The 18,610-nt window shown below is 35.3% G+C and overlaps 1 pseudogene; it reads left to right on the forward strand.

The window, feature by feature from the left end:
- The first annotated feature begins 984 nt into the window (after window positions 1-984).
- Window positions 985-1,517, forward strand: LOC118847104 (annotated as a pseudogene).
- The last annotated feature ends 17,093 nt before the right edge of the window (window positions 1,518-18,610 follow it).

The following is an 18,610-nucleotide window of genomic DNA, read 5'->3' on the forward strand; positions in this document are numbered from 1 at the left end:
CAAATTGAATATAAAGTTACAGCAACTTGATTTTCAACTACACCACAAACCTGGAGAAATAAGTGTTATTCCAGATGTATTATCTCATCATAATTGGGAAAAGCTTATTTAATGGGAATAGGTGATGCCATGGGTCATTTTGCTGACAAAGCAACATTAGGGGTGGACTCTTTGAATGCTAGAGTAAAATGCACCCAAGAAGGTTCCAAGTGTAATGCTAGAGTACCATATGTTTAAAGGGCCAAACTCAGTCTGTATGTGTTCTTAATTCAAGGCGCTGGAAATCAAGTAAAAGTATTTGAAAGAAAGTTTTCATAGTAACTCTTTTTATGGCATCAAAGAACTGGAAACTAAGGAAGTGTGCATCAATGGGGAATGTTTGAATAAAATATGGCAAATGAATGTAATAGAATACTATTATGCTGTAAGAAATTATGAAGTGAAGTTTTTCAGAGAAACCTAGGAAGACTTATAGGAACTGATGCAATGAAGAAAGTAGAACCAGGAGAGAACTTTATACAATAAAAGCCTAGTAAAGACAAAAACAAAAACAAAAAGAAAGGTAACTCTATTCAACCACAATTCCAGAGAATCAATGGTATAAATGCTATTTATCTCTTGATGAAGAGAGATTTGGGGTAGAGAATAAAACATTTGAGGGGCACAGTGAATAGGGGAACTGATTTTGCTTCACTTTGCCTGTTTCTTATAAACTGTTCCTACCTCGACCCTTTTATAATTGGTGAGAAATGGGAGATAAGATTAATCTTTGATAACCAAAAAATTAAAATAAAAAAATTTAAAATATTCAAGAAAATAATTTATCATGCTGACAACCCTCAGGTTTTTTTTTTCAATTTAGAAAAGTCATGAGAAAGAAAATATGTACTGTAATAAATACGTGGTGGATGTTAGTTCTCTCCATGGGATCCAATTGAAACGGCTTCTGGGATTGGCACTGAGTGAGCAGCTGGAACTGAGGGAAGCATGTCTATACCATTTGAGGAGCGAAATATATGTTCCCCAGTGGGACACCCTAGGGTGAATTGTACCAGATCATAGAGGAGGTGTTTATAGAAGTCCTGTTGCCACCAGGTACTCATGTTCAGGAGACTCCATGAAGCTCCCTGAGTTGACATGTGGCACTAACTGCATGGGGCCAGGAGACATTAAAGGGCAAACTCTTTGATTCTTCAATATCTGATTAGAGAACATGGACATTAGAAGACAGATAAATGGTCCACATATTTGTAACCAAGACAAAGAAAAATGTAACAAATTATTGGATCTCTCTCTTAGAAACAGAATATACAGCTAATCCTTGGGTACAGGACCAAATGCAAAGGAAACTTACCCTGGAAAGATTTCAAAAAGAAAACTCTAGTTTTGACTTCAGTGAAGCAGAAATCTCAGGAAACTACAGTAAAGGTTGACTAGATTTTTCTAGTCTTGAAAAATATAAGCTGCCATTTTTTGCTGTTCTATGGACCCTCAAAGATGTAGTCAATCTAAAATGAATGGAGTTTTGTGAATGAAGACAATTTCACTTGCCTACACAAGTAAATGAAAATTGTGAAAAAATAACATTTAAATATGAGAATGCATCCAAAATTTATTTTACATAGCAAACATTCTGAATTTCAATGGAAAATTTTCTGGAGAAATGGTCTTTTTTTGGACTTTGCTTAGCAGGACATTTTAAACAGGCCTCAAACTCTATTAATTTGTTATGCAGTGGGCCATAATTAAGTGAAAATGAAGCATGGCATTAGGGAAAAATGAGCTTTTCTTTGGAAAATTAATTCAGAATAACTGTCAATAAAGCTTTCTAACTCCAAAAATGGAATTGCTTTCCCACAAATTTAAGAATATCCAAGGGAAATGATTCACCTTAGTGAAACAGTTCAAAAATGATGGGTATTTATAGTCTATTAAATAGAAAAATGAAAACTCTGATTCTTTAAGTGGTAAAAAAATAAGGCTTCTATGCTCTCTCTCTCTTGCTCTCTCTCTCTCTCTTCTTTCCTTCTTCTTCTTCTTCTTCTTCTTCTTCTTCTTCTTCTTCTTCTTCTTCTTCTTCTTCTTCTTCTTCTTCTTCTTCTTCTTCTTCTTCTTCTTCTTCTTCTTCTTCTTCTTCTCCTCTCCCTCTCTCTTGCTATTGAATATAAATATTGTATAACTCATTAATGACTACAAAGTGAGTAAGGCTCAGACTATCAGGTGGACAAATAGCTGGGGCCCTCATTGTACAGGAGATCTGGGTATGTTAGATATTTTAATCGACAAAGTACTCAATAGTTCTAGCATGGCACAGTGAACAATGCACAGGGTCTGAGGTCGGGAGGTTTTGAATTCAGATCTTCCTTTGAATATTCAAGCTAAGTAACCTCAAGAAACACCCTAGGACTGTAGTTATAAATCAGAGGTCAGCAGGCTATGGCCAGTGGGCCAAATACAACCCACCACATGTTTTTTTATGAGAGCTAAGAATTATTTTAAAATAAAGTTTTATTGTATTTTAAAATGCAGAAACCATTCTTAGCTCCTAGCCAATACAAAAACAACTGGCAGATCAGAGTTTGTTGCAGTTTGCAGACATTTCTTCTAAGTCATAAACTGGGTTCAGATTTGTATTGGTGAAGGAAATCCCTACATCTAGAGTACCTCCAAATGATAAAATCACAGATCCTTCAGGTAATCAAGTAATCTTTGAATCAGAGGGATTCAATATCAGTCAGTTCTTATTGCAGTCTCCAAGTGAAATCAGAGAAAGAATGATTGATGTGTTGAAGTCATAAATACATGGACTTTTTATTCTTTATTTTCTATTATGGTTTCTTTTGTGGAATAATCTTTCTGTAAGATTCCTGACAGCATATATTTTAATGTAGTACAGTGCATACACACACATGCCCCAGAAAGATTTATTCTTTTCTCTTAATTCATTTTTAACTTAACCTTAAAACATTTATTAAGCACTTACTCTAAAAATTTAAAAGATAAACTAATGATATTCTCTCTCCTCTCAAAGAGCTTACAATCAATTGTGGATAAGATGATGCATAAATAGGAGACCTTTAAAGAGCATACCGTTAGTCATGACAATCCTTATAAAAGTAGTAACAAATCGTGATTTCAGAACACGGATGATAAAGCCTATGTGTTGCCTCTTAGTAGAGATGTTGTGGAGTAGAGATACAGAATAAACAATATATTTGGAAATACGGAAACACGACCAATATGTTGATTTATTTTGCTTAACTCTCCTTATTTGTTTTAAGGAAGGGTTTCTATTTGAGGAGGAATTAGTAATATTAGAGATGACCAAAAAGAAAGAAAAGAACACTAAATAAAACACAAACAAATACACAGAAGTAAACAAAAAATTCCGGGCAGACAGTATGGAATTATTTTTATTACCATATTAAGTTTTATAAGTATTCAATCAAATCATATGAAACAGAAGTCTACTGCTTCATAATAATTCTTTTTTTCTTTTTATTCTGGAGTATTCATATTTGTTGATGATTAAATTAATAAGAATTTTTAAAGTGTGATGCCATTCCCTAGTGACCAGCAGCAGCTAACACATCAGCCTTGCAGTGAGGAAGTAGTAGATGACAACTAGAGAGAGATAGCAGCTCCCTGGGATAGATTGGAATGACAGGAAGAAGGCAGGTTCCCTACCATGACAGGATATTGTATGATGCAGAGGTGGCAACAACATCAAAATGCTATCATGAAAACTCAGGCAGGAGAGTTTTTTTTTCCTGACACGGCAAAGCAAGACACCATAGATATTGAAACTATTCTTCAACTTGGAGCATATATTTTCTTGGTATCTGCTCTCTATCTGTTGCAATGATGTAACTCAATGGATAGGACTCTGGACCTAGAGTCGGGAAGACCTTAGTTCAAAACTGGTCTCAGATGCTTACTAGCTGTGTAACTTAGAAAATGTCAGTTAAACCTCTGCCTCAGTTTCCCTAGCTGATTAATACAATAAGCTAAGAATGAAGTGATAATAATAACACCTACTTCCCAGGTTGTTGTGAGAATCAAACACAATAGCATTTGAGAAGTGGACAGTGCCTGGAACATAGTAAACACTTAATAAATGCTGGTTTCCTTCCTTCATTTCTTTCCTACCTTGCCATGTCTGTGGGACATTTGCATTCAGGGGCTTAGAATGATTCTACTGCTCAATTCTTCTTATTATATATTTGGTTCCAATTAAATACTTTGCTATTTGATTTATTTTTTTTTGGATGGCATGTTGGCAGATTAGGTGCTCAATGAGATTTGAGAAAAAAAAATTTCTCCCACATTCAAGCTGAATAATCTATGACAGCAAAATTTAGTAGATCACCTATTAGAGAAATAATTAGGCTGAAATGAATCGTCTGATATTGTCTCTGTATCTTTCCTATATGTTTATATTTACCTTGCATAAAGGTAAGTAAGACATCCTGTCTTTATGATATTTCTCAGAATACATTTTCTTTCATCCAAGGAGAGTGTTGCTGCCAAGATGACTTATAAGGAGGTGCAATGGATAGAAGAGATAAAAGAAAGTTATGGTGGTAGCTCTATTCCTAAGAATATAGATGAGAAAAAGAGACCCTAAACCCTCAGATGATGAGAGGAAAGGGGGAAAGGGGATTTTACCTAAATTATCATAAAATTCAGAGTGATGAAAGACCATTGTGAGCTGATAAAATCTGTGAAGGTCATGTTAAAAGTGTTGTTTTAGAAAGATTAATCTATGAATAATGTGTAGGATGGGAAACTGAGAAGATAGATGTGAGATTAATACAATAAGCTAGGAGTGAAGTGATGAAGCAATAGCAGGGAGAGTGGAAAAGCACTATTGAACACAGAAGCAATTTCAAAATCAGAACTCCTGGACCATAATGGCATATTGTATAGAGAGGATGGAAGTCAATGATGCTTCTAAGTTTATGAATCTCAGGGATGAAAAGAATTGTCCCTTGTAATAAAAGAGTCATATAAAGGCCCCCTAGACCAGTACACTTATTTTACTGATGAGGAAATAAAGTCCTAGAGAGATTAAGTGACATGACAAAGGTCACATATGCAGTAAATGACTGGCAGGATTTGAACACAGGTCATCTAAAAAGCCAGAACTATTTACTAACAATTAACTATTTACACTGAAACCATGTTGACTTCATTTCTATAGCATTTTACTACCTACAAAGTGCTTTGGCCATGTAACAGTCTTGTGAGGTAGGTAGTGGAAGCATCGTGGAGTATATTTTACAAAATGGAGTAATGAAGTCTTGGCTATGGGAGGATATTGCTCAAGGCCACACCAGCAAAGATTAAGATAAAGCTAAGATTTCAATGGACTAGCTGTGGTTAGAGGGCTCTTTTTAGCTCTGACAATCTATGTGTTCCCTGGATTCCTATCTTTCCTCAAATCATTAATATAAATGGGGAAATGGGATGGGGGTGGCTAATTAAGATGAGAACCTGATTTTATTTGTAGGAGAAAAAAAAGATGATGAACTAGTGCCTAATTAGACATATGGAAAGTTTCGCTATCATTTCCAAGAGATACATTCTATAGAGGCTATTTGGGGTCTGGAAATGCAGCTTACCTGAGAGATTGGGAGTGGTAGATATTAATATAGTGTTAATCAGAATAGATATGTCAGTTAAAATTTTTATTATGGTGGATGGTGAATGGATACTTCAAGGGAAAAGAAAAGAAGCACTTGCTGGATCTCTAGTCTTGCAGAATTATATACCTATACCTGTACCTATACATGCACGGGCACATGCATATGCATACATGTGTACATACACATGCACATACCATACACATACATATATGCATACTCATACATATATACATATGCATACATATACACATACACATAAATATACTCATACATATACATACACTCACATATATATGTATATACATACCCATACGCCTACACATACATATATATACACATACACGTACAAGCACACACATATTACTTATATACACAAACATGTATTATATATATATATATATACATGTAAGCACATACATCTGTGTGTGTATATATGTGTGTGTGTTTATATACATATATATATTTTTTTTCCTTATTCCCCAGGGGGAGGGAAATAGAAGGGACAGAAAAATACTTGTTATTTAAAAGAATGAATTTAATTTTAAAAGAATAAAAGAAGTTCAGCATATTACTTAAAAATTTCTCTCAGTCTCTGTCTCTGCCTCTCTGCCTCTCTCTCTCTCTCTCTCTCTCTCTCTCTCTCTCTCTCTCTCTCTCTCTCTCAGATACATGAATAGATTATTATTATTATAGGTTTAGGAAGAATGTCAGGGAAAATCAAAGATTCAGATGTTGCTTAAAGATTGCTGAGATGTCCATATTCAGTGATTAGAAAGAAATAAGATATAATAAGACTAAAGTTGTATTCTGGGTTGGGGGAATTATCACTCATACTGAAATTTTCTGAGAAAATCCATCCTCTTATATGTTTATATGTATTATTTATATCTATAGTTAGAATGTACCATGATATACAGGTATAATTATTTATAAATTATTTTTAATATTTTAATATTTTTGACAGGGTTTGAGAGAGAGAGAGAGAGAGAGAGAGAGAGAGAGAGAAGAGAGAGAGAGAGAGAGAGAGAGAGAGAGAGAGAGAGAGAGAGAGAAAGAGAGAGAGAGAGAGACAGTAAAATAAAACATAAATAAGATCTGCTCAATACAATGACCAGTCATGATTCCCAAGGACTGATGATGAAAAATGCTACCTATCTCATGAAACAGAATAAGACTCACAGCTTTGGACATGACCAATGTGATTTTTTTCCCTTGACTAGCCATAGTTGTTCTAAGGGTTTTTTTTTCTTTTTCTTTTTCCTTGTGGGGAGGAGGGGGAGTGGAAAAGAGAGAACAACATTTATTTAAGAGAATAAATTTAATTTATAAGAGAAACAAACAAGTTTAGCATTTTAGTTGAAAGCTTCTGTCATGATCCTTTCATCTTTATATTTATGTAGCATTTGAGTTAGTCTCACCTTTGTTATATGGTATACACCTCTGCCTGTGACTTCCTAAGGTCATCCAAAATGTCACCATGAGCAGTGGACCTTGCAAAGAAGACAATGAACATTCATTCATTCAGACAGGGAAATGCTACAGGGTGCCATAAAATCCTACAGCATTAGATAGTTACCCTAACCTCAGAATTCCACACCCTTTTATTATAATACAGATTCTACTTGATCCCCTGAAGGATCACAATCAGTCAAGAGTTCCTCATTCAAGGCCCCCAAAGGGAATTTTGCTTTTCAACTGTCTCTACTCTAGTAAAAATTAATTGAAGGAATTGACTGCTTTACCCTCAAGAGTTGAGTAATAAACCCTCTTGTATCCATTAAGTCTCTTTGAGAGTGAGAGTTTCCCAAAGCACCAATAGGGCAATTATTGTAAATCTGTCTGTAGTAAGCTTTCAGTAAAGAGAATAGTTAGTCTTGAAAACTTACTTAGAAATGGAGAATATCCTTTCTTTCTATGTGATCACACCTATCTAACTCCCTCATGACAACTCCTCATGAGTGACCTTCTAGGAAAAGAAGAATTAAAATTGTGAAACCCTTGGTTGCAAATATAAATAAATTAAAAATGTTTGGTGAAATACTGATGGTGCTATATGAGCCTTTCTGGGCTACTGCTAGTTAGCTGCCAATGTGACACTGAAATAAATTTAAATCAGGGAATATTTGCTAATATACCTTGTCATATTTTTTTCATCATCACTTTGTGCATTAGAGAAGTTTCCAACTAAATCAATATCACTTGAAATACACATTTTATATGCTCTAATATTATATTACAAAGGGAATGGATTTGACAAAATTTAAAATAAACTAGAGCCAATGTGTGAATGGTGGTGAACTTAACCCAGAGTATAATTGAGGAAATATAATGTGCTCACTTGTCTTTTTTGGTCGCCCACACATACATAATACTTGTACATAGTACAAGTACAAGGACATAGTAAGTGCTTAATAAATGGTTGTTGGATTATTATGTAAATGAATGAAGAATTTTATATATATATAACAAATATCAGGTCTATGAACATACACTTATTAGTATTAAAAATAAAACCTCCAGTTGTCTAAAGGTATTATAAATAGTTGTCACTCATTACAGAATTATAAAATTTCAGAGTTGGTAGTGACCTCAGTGACCATGTAACCCAACATTTATCCACAAAATCAATGCCTGGTAGCACATATTTGATAATCCAATAATGTGGTCTCTAATTGAAGACTTCTAGTGAGGGTGACTCAACTATACTGCTGGTGATCCATTTCACTTTGTGATAGCTCTACTTGTTAGGAGAGTTGTTGCTGTTATTGATCATGGTGTTACTGTTGTTGTTGATGTAGTTTTTCCGCCTGACATAAAACCAAATTTTTTTTCTCTTGGCAAATTTCATCCACTGCTCCTAGTTCTAATCTGTAGGCTCAAAGAAAACAATTCCAATTTTTCTTCAATGTGGCAGACCCCCTCCAGACATTTGAAAACAGCTATCACATCTTACTAGTCTTTTCTTCTCCAAGTTAAATGTTCTAGTTCCTTTAATTGAGTCTCATTCTACAGATTCAAGAGTCTGCACAGACTCTCATTCTACACAAGACTGTGATTTAATGTCCTTATTGTTCTCTCTACACCATACAATTTAGTCATTTTCTTCCTAATCATTTGTGCCTTAAACTGAATACAACTTCACGTGTTATTAGCCCAGGGCTATGACTGTCACCTCTTACTCCTGGATACAGTGCCTTTCCTAATGCAGTCTAGGACCGATTTCAAATTGTTAGACACCTTAATAGAGTGATTCTCATAAGGTAATACAGTAAGTTTAGCTGGATTTGTGGGGAATTATATGTAACTTACAGTCACAATCAAATGCTATAGCAAGAGCCTCTGAGCTCTTCCACAGCATGTTACAATTCCTCATGGCAAAGTGAGAAAAAAAAAAGTTGGGAACCACTGCCCTAGCTTTATATTCTAGGATGAGCAAGACAGGCACAATAATACACATTAAATTTTGTGTTAAGAATGAAAAGTAGTAGTTACCTTCTGTTATTACTAAGTGGCCTTCCTGTTGTTTAATCATTTTCCTTCTGTTTTCAAGAGAGTTGACTCACTTTATCCAGCAGGTAGTCACCATATCACTTACTGATCACGTTAAAAGCTTTTTGTTAAAATCTAGTTCACATAACAAATCTCTTCACTTGAAAAGTCATAATATCAGAGGAAGATAGTCTATCCAGTTACATCTCCCCCTGTGGTGAGTCTGAGGACCTTGCATAAAGGAAAGTTTAGATTACACGTAATGGAAGTTCCTTGGAGACATTCTGTAGCTTATTTTGGTCTGCTAACAAAAAGGATCTGAAGGTGCCTTCGAAATGACCTTTAGTCACCTCAATCATTTGTCTTTTCATACTCAATATATTTGGGTGCTCAATCTTGGTGGACTCCACTGACAGTATCTGGTGAGAGCTAATATTTTAAGCAGAGAGTCCTTGGCCTTCTTCTAATTTGAGGTGATATGGCTTCAAGAAATAGGCCTCAGTCCTTGGCCTCTTAGTTTGTTCTTTTTACATTTTAGTTTAAGGGATTTGCAGCTCATAATCTTGTTTTGAAAGGTCAGGAGAGTAAGCCTTTCAATGTCAGCATTCTAGGTTTCCTATGATCTGGGTTTTAGAGGCAGCTCAGCTTGAAGGATCTAAGTAGCAAGTAGTAACCTGTTGGATCCTTCCCAGTGGTAACTGAGATAAGAACTCCTCTGGCAATCATTCCACATCTGGACATGAATTTGGTCAAGCCAATGCTGTGAGAAACTTTGGTGAAACCAAGATGTTTAAAGGGGCATGTGCAACAGGAAGGTGTTTAGAGGAAAACATTATACTATCGTTATTGCTATGTCTTTGAAGTAAACATCTTTTAATTTGAAAAAAAAAGCTGCTGTTAAATAGTTAAATGCAAATGGGACATTAGCTACTGGTACCTAACAGTAGAGGAAATACAGTCTTTAGGGACTTAAGCTTATAGCATGGTAGAATAAATCTCTAAACCATGAGAATACTCCTTGAAACCTTAGGCAAAATGTGTAGCCAACTTGGCTCTGAGATAATGAGACACAGCATACCCATATCCAAACCATCCCATACAGATGAGGAAACTGAGGCTGGAAAAAATTAAATCAATTTCTCAAGGTAGTGTCTAAAGCCAGATTTGAACTCATATCTTTACTCTCCTAAGCAAAAGAGAAGTATTCTTTAAAAATAATCAAAGAAACAAGCCAAGTTTTCTTATGGAGGGTAAGTATCTAATTAACCATTATATTTCCTGGTGATATGAGTTTTAAATACATAACCATATAATATGATAACAATTATAATTACCACCACTTATTCTTCTCTAAAACATCTGCTAGTATCCAACAACAACAACAAAATGTCAATGAATGACATTCAATAGACTAGTTTAGAAGTTTTAAAATAATTTACTATAAATTGACTTGTGGATCATAGAATATTTTAAAGTGTGTATGTCCTGTATCTAATACCAGCTAACTATATAATTCTATATTAAATTTGCAATATAATTAAACTTCAAGCATATTATACATGTAGTAGTGAATGCATAGTCACATCACTAAATCCAACCTATTGATTTGAACTTGTTGATTAACGTATGGGCAGGGACAATTAGGTGGCACAGTGCCTAGACTGCCCAGCCTGACGTCAGAAAAAAAAATCATCTTCCTGGGATCAAATCTGGCCAAAGACACTTACTAGCTGTTTGACTCTGGGCAAGTCACTTACTCGGTTTGCCTCAGTTTTCTCATCTATAAAATGAGTTGGATAAGGAAATGGCAAACCACTCTGGTATCTTTGCCAAGAAAACCCCAAAGGGAGTCATGGAGAATTGGACAGGACTGAAGAGAGAACACAAAAGAATTTTGCAACAAGATCAGGTCAGGGGAAGGAGAATATCTGAATTTGCTCAGAGATGCATCCTTCCTAAGTAAACATAAAAAGCACACACGTATGCAAATATAAATTTTGACATATTTCCCAATAACTAAATCGTGTGTAATTTTTAATATTTGCAAACCTTTGTTAGTGCTTATTTACAATGGAAATAGAAGAATATGGCTATTCAGCTGCATATCTTTTTATAATGAATATTGTTCTACTTATACAGTCTATAAGCCTGTGAACTTTGCACCAAACTAATTTAAAATTCTCAATAAGTTTGCATTAATATTTTCCACCCCTAATTCTTAGCCATGGTTATTCTCAAAACTTCTAGTTCAGGTTTGTAAGTATAATAAATGACATTGCCTATTTATTTAAATTGATATAGCTTCCTCTATCTTTAAAATGAGCAGGTTTCCATTAAAGATCAGCCTGGTATCTTTGTAAGCTAGTGGAAAAGCTATTTTTTTATCTTAGCTCCATATTTCTCCTCTTTCTGAGGTTGTAACTTTTGTCATCTGTGTATCATAATTAAGTTGTCTGTACCACTCAGATACTGTGATGAAGATGTATTTCTTCTGCCTCTCCCATTCAACTTGAAACTGAAAACTGAAAAGGAAGTAACTGCCTTGAAAATGTGGTGTATTTATTCTTTCGTTTTGTACTGACTGGAGCAATGAGGAATCAGAGAGCACTGACACTGACATTATATGGACTTCAGAGGATCATAGGAAAGTACTTAGGTCTGGAAGGAAGCTGAGTGATCAACTAATTTGAATTTTTCCTTTAACAGAAAGGAAATGTCAAAGAGGCAAAAGCTGAATGGTTCTATGAAGATCTACAATATCTTCTAGAAATGACAACAATAACAAAAGGATGTCACCTTCATCATAGGGGATTGAAATGCTAAAATAAGGAATCAAATGATAATTGGGATAACAAGCAATGAAGCAGGGCAGAAACTAATAGAGTTTTGTCAAGATAACTCACTGGTCATAACAAACACTCCTTTTCAACAACCCAGAAGGCAATTCTACACATGGATATCAGCAGATTGTCATTATAGAAATCAGATTGATTGTATATTTTGCAGCCAAAGGTACAGAAGCTCTATACGGTCAGTTGAAGCAACTCATGGAGCTAATTGTGGCTCATATCATGAGTTTCTTATTGCAAAATTCAGAAGTAAATTTAGGAAAGTGGGGAAAACCATCAGATCATAAAGGTATGACCTGAATAATATCCCTTATGCATATGAAGTGGAGGTGATCAATAGATTTAAGGGATTAGATCTTGTAGAAAGAATGCCTGAAGAACTATGGACAAAGGTTTGCAAAATTATGCAGGAGGCAGTAACAAAAAACATTAGAAAGAAAAAGAAGAACAAGAAAGCAAAATGGCTGCCTGATGAGGCTTTACAAATAGTTGAGGAAAGAAGAAAAAGGAAAGGGAAAGGAAAATGGGAAAGATATACCCAACTGAATCATAATTCCAGAGAGTAGCAGGGAAAGATAAGAATGTTTTCTTAAATGAGCAATGCAAAGAAATAGAAGAAAATAGAAGAATGGGAAAAAAGAGATCTCTTCAAGAAAATTAGAGATATCAAGGGAATGTTTCATGAAAAAATTTGTTATAGCAAAAGAAAAAAATGGTAGGGACAAAAGAAGCAGAAGAGATTAAGAATAGGTGGCATGAATACACAAAAGACTATGCAAGAAAGATCTTAACATCACTGATAACGAAGAAGGCATGGTTACTTATCTAGATCCAGGCATCTTGGAAAAGGAAGTCAATCAGGCCTTAGGAAGCACTGCTAGCAATAAGTCTAGTGGATCTGATAGAGATCCAGTTGAGCTATTTAAAATCCTAAAAGATGATGCTGTTAAAGTTCTACACTAACTATCGCAGTAAATTTGGCAAACTCAACAGTGGCCACTGAATTGGACAATATCCATTTATATTTCAATCCTAAAGAAAGGAAATGGAAAGAAATCAAGGGATGTTCAATGTACAATTACACTCATTTCACATGCCAGCAAGATTATTTTTAAGATTCTGCCATTGTCATGACTTTTTAAGTTTTCAGCAATATGTGAACAGAGAACATGACAGAAGAGTAAGCTGGAGGCAGAGGAACTAGAGACCAAATTGCCAAAAATCATTGGCTTATGGAAAAAGCAAAGACGTTCCAGTGAAACATCTACTTCTGCTTCACTAACTACGCTAAACCTTTGATTGTGTGGATCACAATAATATTTTATGAGTCCTCAAAGAGATGAAAGTACCAGTTCATCTTATTTGTCTCCTGAGGAACATGTATGCAGGCCAAGAAGCAACAGTTAGAACAGAAGATGATTAGTTTAAGATTGGAAAAAGAGTACAAAGCTGTATATTTTCCCTTTATTTATTTAACTTTTATTCAGAGTACATTATGTGAAATACCAGGCTAAATGAATCAAAAGCCAGAATTAAGGTTCCTAGGATTAATATCAACAATGTCAAGATATACAGACAATATTGCTGATGACAGAAAGTGAAAAGGAATTAAGAAGCCTCCTGATGAGACTTGAAAGTGGAGAGTATAAAAGCTAGTTTGAAACTTACATCTCTTGGCAACTGGTCACATCATTTTTTGGCAAAGAGAGGGAAAAGAAATGGAAACAGTGTCAGATTTCATATTCTCGGACTCAAACATCGCTGCAGACAATCACTGCAGCCATGAAATTAAAAGATGCTTGCTCCTTGGAAGGAAAGCTATTGCAAATCTGGACAGCACACATGACTTGCTGACAAAGGTCCATATAATCAAAGTTATGTTTTGTTTTGTTTTCAGTAGCAATGTATGACTGTGAGAATTGGACTATAAGGTAAGCTGAGTGAAGAAGAAGAGATATTTTTGAATCATGGTGTTGGATAAGACGTTTGAGAGTCCCTTGGATAGCAAGGAGATCAAATCAGTCAAAACTTAAAAAAGAATTCAAACTATTCCCTGGAAGATCAAATACTGAAGATTAAACACTTTGACCACAAAATGAGAAGGTGAGACTGATTGGAAAAGACCTTAATGTTGGGAAAGATTGAAGTCTAAAGGAAAAGGGGATGGCACAGCATGCGATAGCAAAGTTGGAAACAACTAACAAGAACTTGGACAGACTTCATGAGGTAGTGGAGGATAGAAGGACCAGACCTGGCCTGCTAAGGTACATGAAATCACAGAGTCAGACAAAAACTGAATGACTAAACAACAACAACCCAGTCTCAGAGAACTAAAGTGACTTCATAAAACTCTACAGGAAGCCTGGGCTTGGATTATGATTCTTTTACACAATGTTTTTTTGTGATGATCAAATGAAATAATATTTGTAAAACATTTAGCATGGTAACTGGCACATAGTAGGTGCTTAATAAATGCTTGTTCCCTTCTCTCTTCCCTTTCTTCCCATTTAACTCTGGGGAAACTGCATTACTTCCTTAGATCTCAGTTTCCTAAATTTTACAAACCTATGGCATCGGGTTCTTCTCCTCTTAGACAAGGTTGAACTAATTTAATCATGCCCCCCCCAAAAAAAACCTGCACTGCCCTCACAGTTGCCCACTACTTCTCCCATCTAATCCCTCATTTCTAAGACAGCAATGCTACAATATAATCAATAAACAGGTATGGTAGAGAAATGAGCATTTTGTTCTCTGGGCCTTGGTTTCCTCATCTATTACATAGGAATATACAATATTTTGTCTCCTAGAAAGCAGTGGACTGGACTGGAAGAATATTGAGATCTTCTTCAATAGCTTTAGAATCTATGATTCAGATTAATGCAAATATATTATTTAATTGTATTGTGAGATATTAATAAAAAGAAGAGAACAGTACTACCAATCTCTCTGAGACCTATACTTTTGTAAAGGTAGAAAATGTGAAAATTTGGGGTTTTCCCATCTCTATTCCTTTTTGTTATACAGCCTAATCTCAATAATCATTACATGTCAGGAATTGAATTGCTCAGTGATTATACTCACTATCTTATTAAAGTTAAGGTGCAGAGTAGAATAATTTTATTTCTTTATTTTAATAGATCTGTATTGTACTTTAGTTTCATGGAATACATCTGGAAAAGTCAACTGAATATCTACTTACCTACCAGTAATAGCACCCAACAGGAATAAAAATGCCTCCCATGTGTATTACATTTAAATAGTGATAGAATGCTTTTCTTTGATGTCAATCTATTTTACAATAGTTTTGTTTTATAGATAAAGTTTGGCTTGGGAGCCTATGGCAATTTTAGCCATATATTGGTAAATATTGCCAAAGTAAGACACAAATGTGCATTATCTGGACTTGATAGCATGTCAATCAACCTTGATATGCATTTCAATATATTCTTCCAGATCAATCAATTTAGCACTTTAATTCACTTTAAAAAATGCACACTTGCTTGTGTTGACTGTGAGTGAGCTAGGTGATGAGGATATAAAGGCAGAAGACCTTGCCCTCAGAGATCTTATATACTCGCAGGGGAGAAAACATGTGCATATAAAGCTATAAACAAAATAGACAAAGCATCCAAGAGGAGTTGGCCAAGGGAAAGTTCTAGCAACTAGGAGTCTCTGAAAAGGCTTTCTGTAGCAGGTGACACTTGAGCTGATTCTAAGAGGCACAGATGAAGAGGAATGGCTTAGGCATGAGAGACAGCCAGTACAAAGAGAGAGACATGAGAAATGTAATGTTGCACATTGAAAGGACAACAACAATCAGGACAATTTAATGGAACCATATAATGTGTGAAGGATAGTAATATGAAAGAAGAGTGGGGCAAGTCTATGAAGAACTTTTCCTGCCAAACAGAGGAGTTTGTATTTTACAGCTAAATCAACAAGAATTCATGAAGGGCCTACTATGTTTCTAGAGGCCATTGTTGTCTTTTGTTCTCAAAGAGGACCAATGACATCAGAGGGTGATATCTTGCCTTGTGGGTAAATTGAATTTAAATGAGGCAGTGCTGCACAAAGTCATCAGCTTCACCCTCTTTTCCACAGTCATCAAAGTTCAGTGCCAAGACAAACATCAAGACTACTAGTGATGGCCTGTGATGCAGTGTATAATCTCGGTGTCTTTGATGTCTGACCGAGCCCTAAACACTACATAACTCCTGTTTCAGTTGCCTTCATGGCTGCTAGAACTAATTTTTCATATATGCCCATTCCACTGGCAGAAGTTTTCACATGCTTAGGGTAGAAACTATCCTAACTTACCCATGGGTTTGAGGCCCATTGGTTCTGCTTTAGCCCATCTGCAGAGATAGTTCGCTGAGGTGTGGTCATTGTGCATGCTACAGATTCTTGGAGTCACAGGTGAGAGTTGAATGCCAGATAGACACCAAAGGTGGATGAGCAGCCCTGGTCCTCCTTGAACACCCTATACATCCCTCTGGAAGTAATAGGGAGCCACTAGTGTTTATTGTTCCTGGAAATGACATGTTCAGACCTGATCTTTATGAAACTCAATTAATCGCCAACTCTGTGAAACATAGATTGGAGAGAGGAGAGATATGAAGTAGGGTTACTAATTAAGAGATGGATACAATAGTCCAACTGAGAGGGGATAAAGGAAAGATTGCTTTGAACCAGGAGCATTAGTCAAGGCTTCAAGAAAGACAGTATTTGAGGTTTTGATGCATGGGTAGGAATCAGATAACCGGATTTTGTAGTACAGGTGATGTAGTGAAGAGAATATCTTCCAGGCAGAGGTCACAGTATGAATAAGGGCCAAGAGATGTAAAAGCATGGGAATACATTCAAGAAACAGTGGTTAGCCTAGTTTGACTGGAATATAAGGTTCTCAAGGAGAATAAGGTAAGATAAGCCTGGAAAGGTAAGGTGCAGGTAGTGGCTTTCATGGGAAGCTCCTAAGAAACCTATGGAGAGTTCTATTACTGGCTTAGAGCATTCCACATGGAGAAAATATGTAACAAGGTAAAAATTACGTTGAAGCAACAACTGCCATGATGAAATGGTGAAAAGGAAAATAGACACAGTCACCCAAAAATCAAGTATAAACTTTTGTGTAGAAATGTTTGTCTGCATTGTGGCAGAATCTGCTGATTCCAGATTGCCCTTATCTCTCATTCACTTGAGGTCATGTAAATCATAAACCATCTATCTCTTACCTACAAGGAATTGCTAATCATCATTCTTAAACTGGGCATTTTGATACTTAAATTTTTGGTTAAGATGATTTTATTCAATAAGGAATATATTATAGTCACTTATTAAGCTATACAGCTATTCCACAAAATAACTATACAGCTATTAAAGAAGGTCCTCAATATCTTGAAATTAGTATATATGATTAATGTGATTTTATTCAATAAAGAACATTTTATTGTTGCTGAATCATTTCAGTTGTGTATAATTCTTCATGATCCCATTTGGAGTATTCTTGGCAAAGATACCAGGGTGGTTTACCATTTCATTCTCCAGATCATTTTACAGATGAGGAAGCTGAGGCAAACAGAGTCAAGTGACTTGCCTGGGGTCACAAAGTTACTAAGTGTGTGAAGGCAGACTTGAACTCATTAAGATGAGCCTTCCTGATCTGGGGCCCAGCACTCTGTCCACTGTGCCACCTAAATAAGGAACATAACTAGTACTTAATAAATAAAATATTTTTAATTTAATAAATATAATTTCTTTACAACAGATTATTTCTTTATTACTTAATAAGTAGTATATTATACCTATGATATATAGCAATTATGTGAAAATATGACAATTACACATACATTGTGGACATTTTTAAGGTATAAAATATAGCTGTTACAGGATATAGCTGAATAGCTATATGCCTGAAATGCCTCTAAAATGACTAACTGGGTAAGAAGTTGATTCTTGATAAGATTATTAGGATCTCTATTCTATGTTTCTCCTAAATCCTTTCTAGTTGCCTGAGTGATTTAAGTTTTAAAACATTAATTTGTGACTTGTATTATAACTAGCAAGTAGACCCAGAATAGCTTATTTTAAGTATTGTTCTTGTAGTTACTGGTGGTTTTTAATGGCCTAGATCTCAAAATGACATAATGTAAGGATGATAGAGAATCAACTTAAAAACTTTTATAGCTCCAAAATACTTAAGTTCTGCACACATTTCATCTCCCTCCCTGCCTCCTCTCCCCAAATATATTTCAGTGCAACAAATGGACTACTTAAACTTCTACAATCTTTGGTATTTTTTTCTTCCCATGTAAGTACTCTGCAAATTAATTTGTATTGATTAAGGTCAACAAAGAAAACACATTTATTTAGATTGATTGGTGAAGCTCATGGCAGTAATGGAATGCTATACTTCTTGTTTCAGTATGAGTCCCTGAAAATCAATTATAGGACACCAAAGCCATTATTTAGCTCTTGTAAATGAAGGCTTTTTACCTTTTAAAATACTGAGTAGCCTCAGTGATATTAGACTGTGACACTGAACCAAGCCAGTGTGTTTAGATGGTGGACCATCAAACTTTTAGTGAATACCCACGAGTCCAACTGATGCTAAGGTTTCCATGTGAC

The sequence above is a fragment of the Trichosurus vulpecula genome, chromosome 4 (genome assembly GCF_011100635.1).
Source record: "Trichosurus vulpecula isolate mTriVul1 chromosome 4, mTriVul1.pri, whole genome shotgun sequence".
NCBI lineage: Eukaryota > Metazoa > Chordata > Mammalia > Diprotodontia > Phalangeridae > Trichosurus > Trichosurus vulpecula.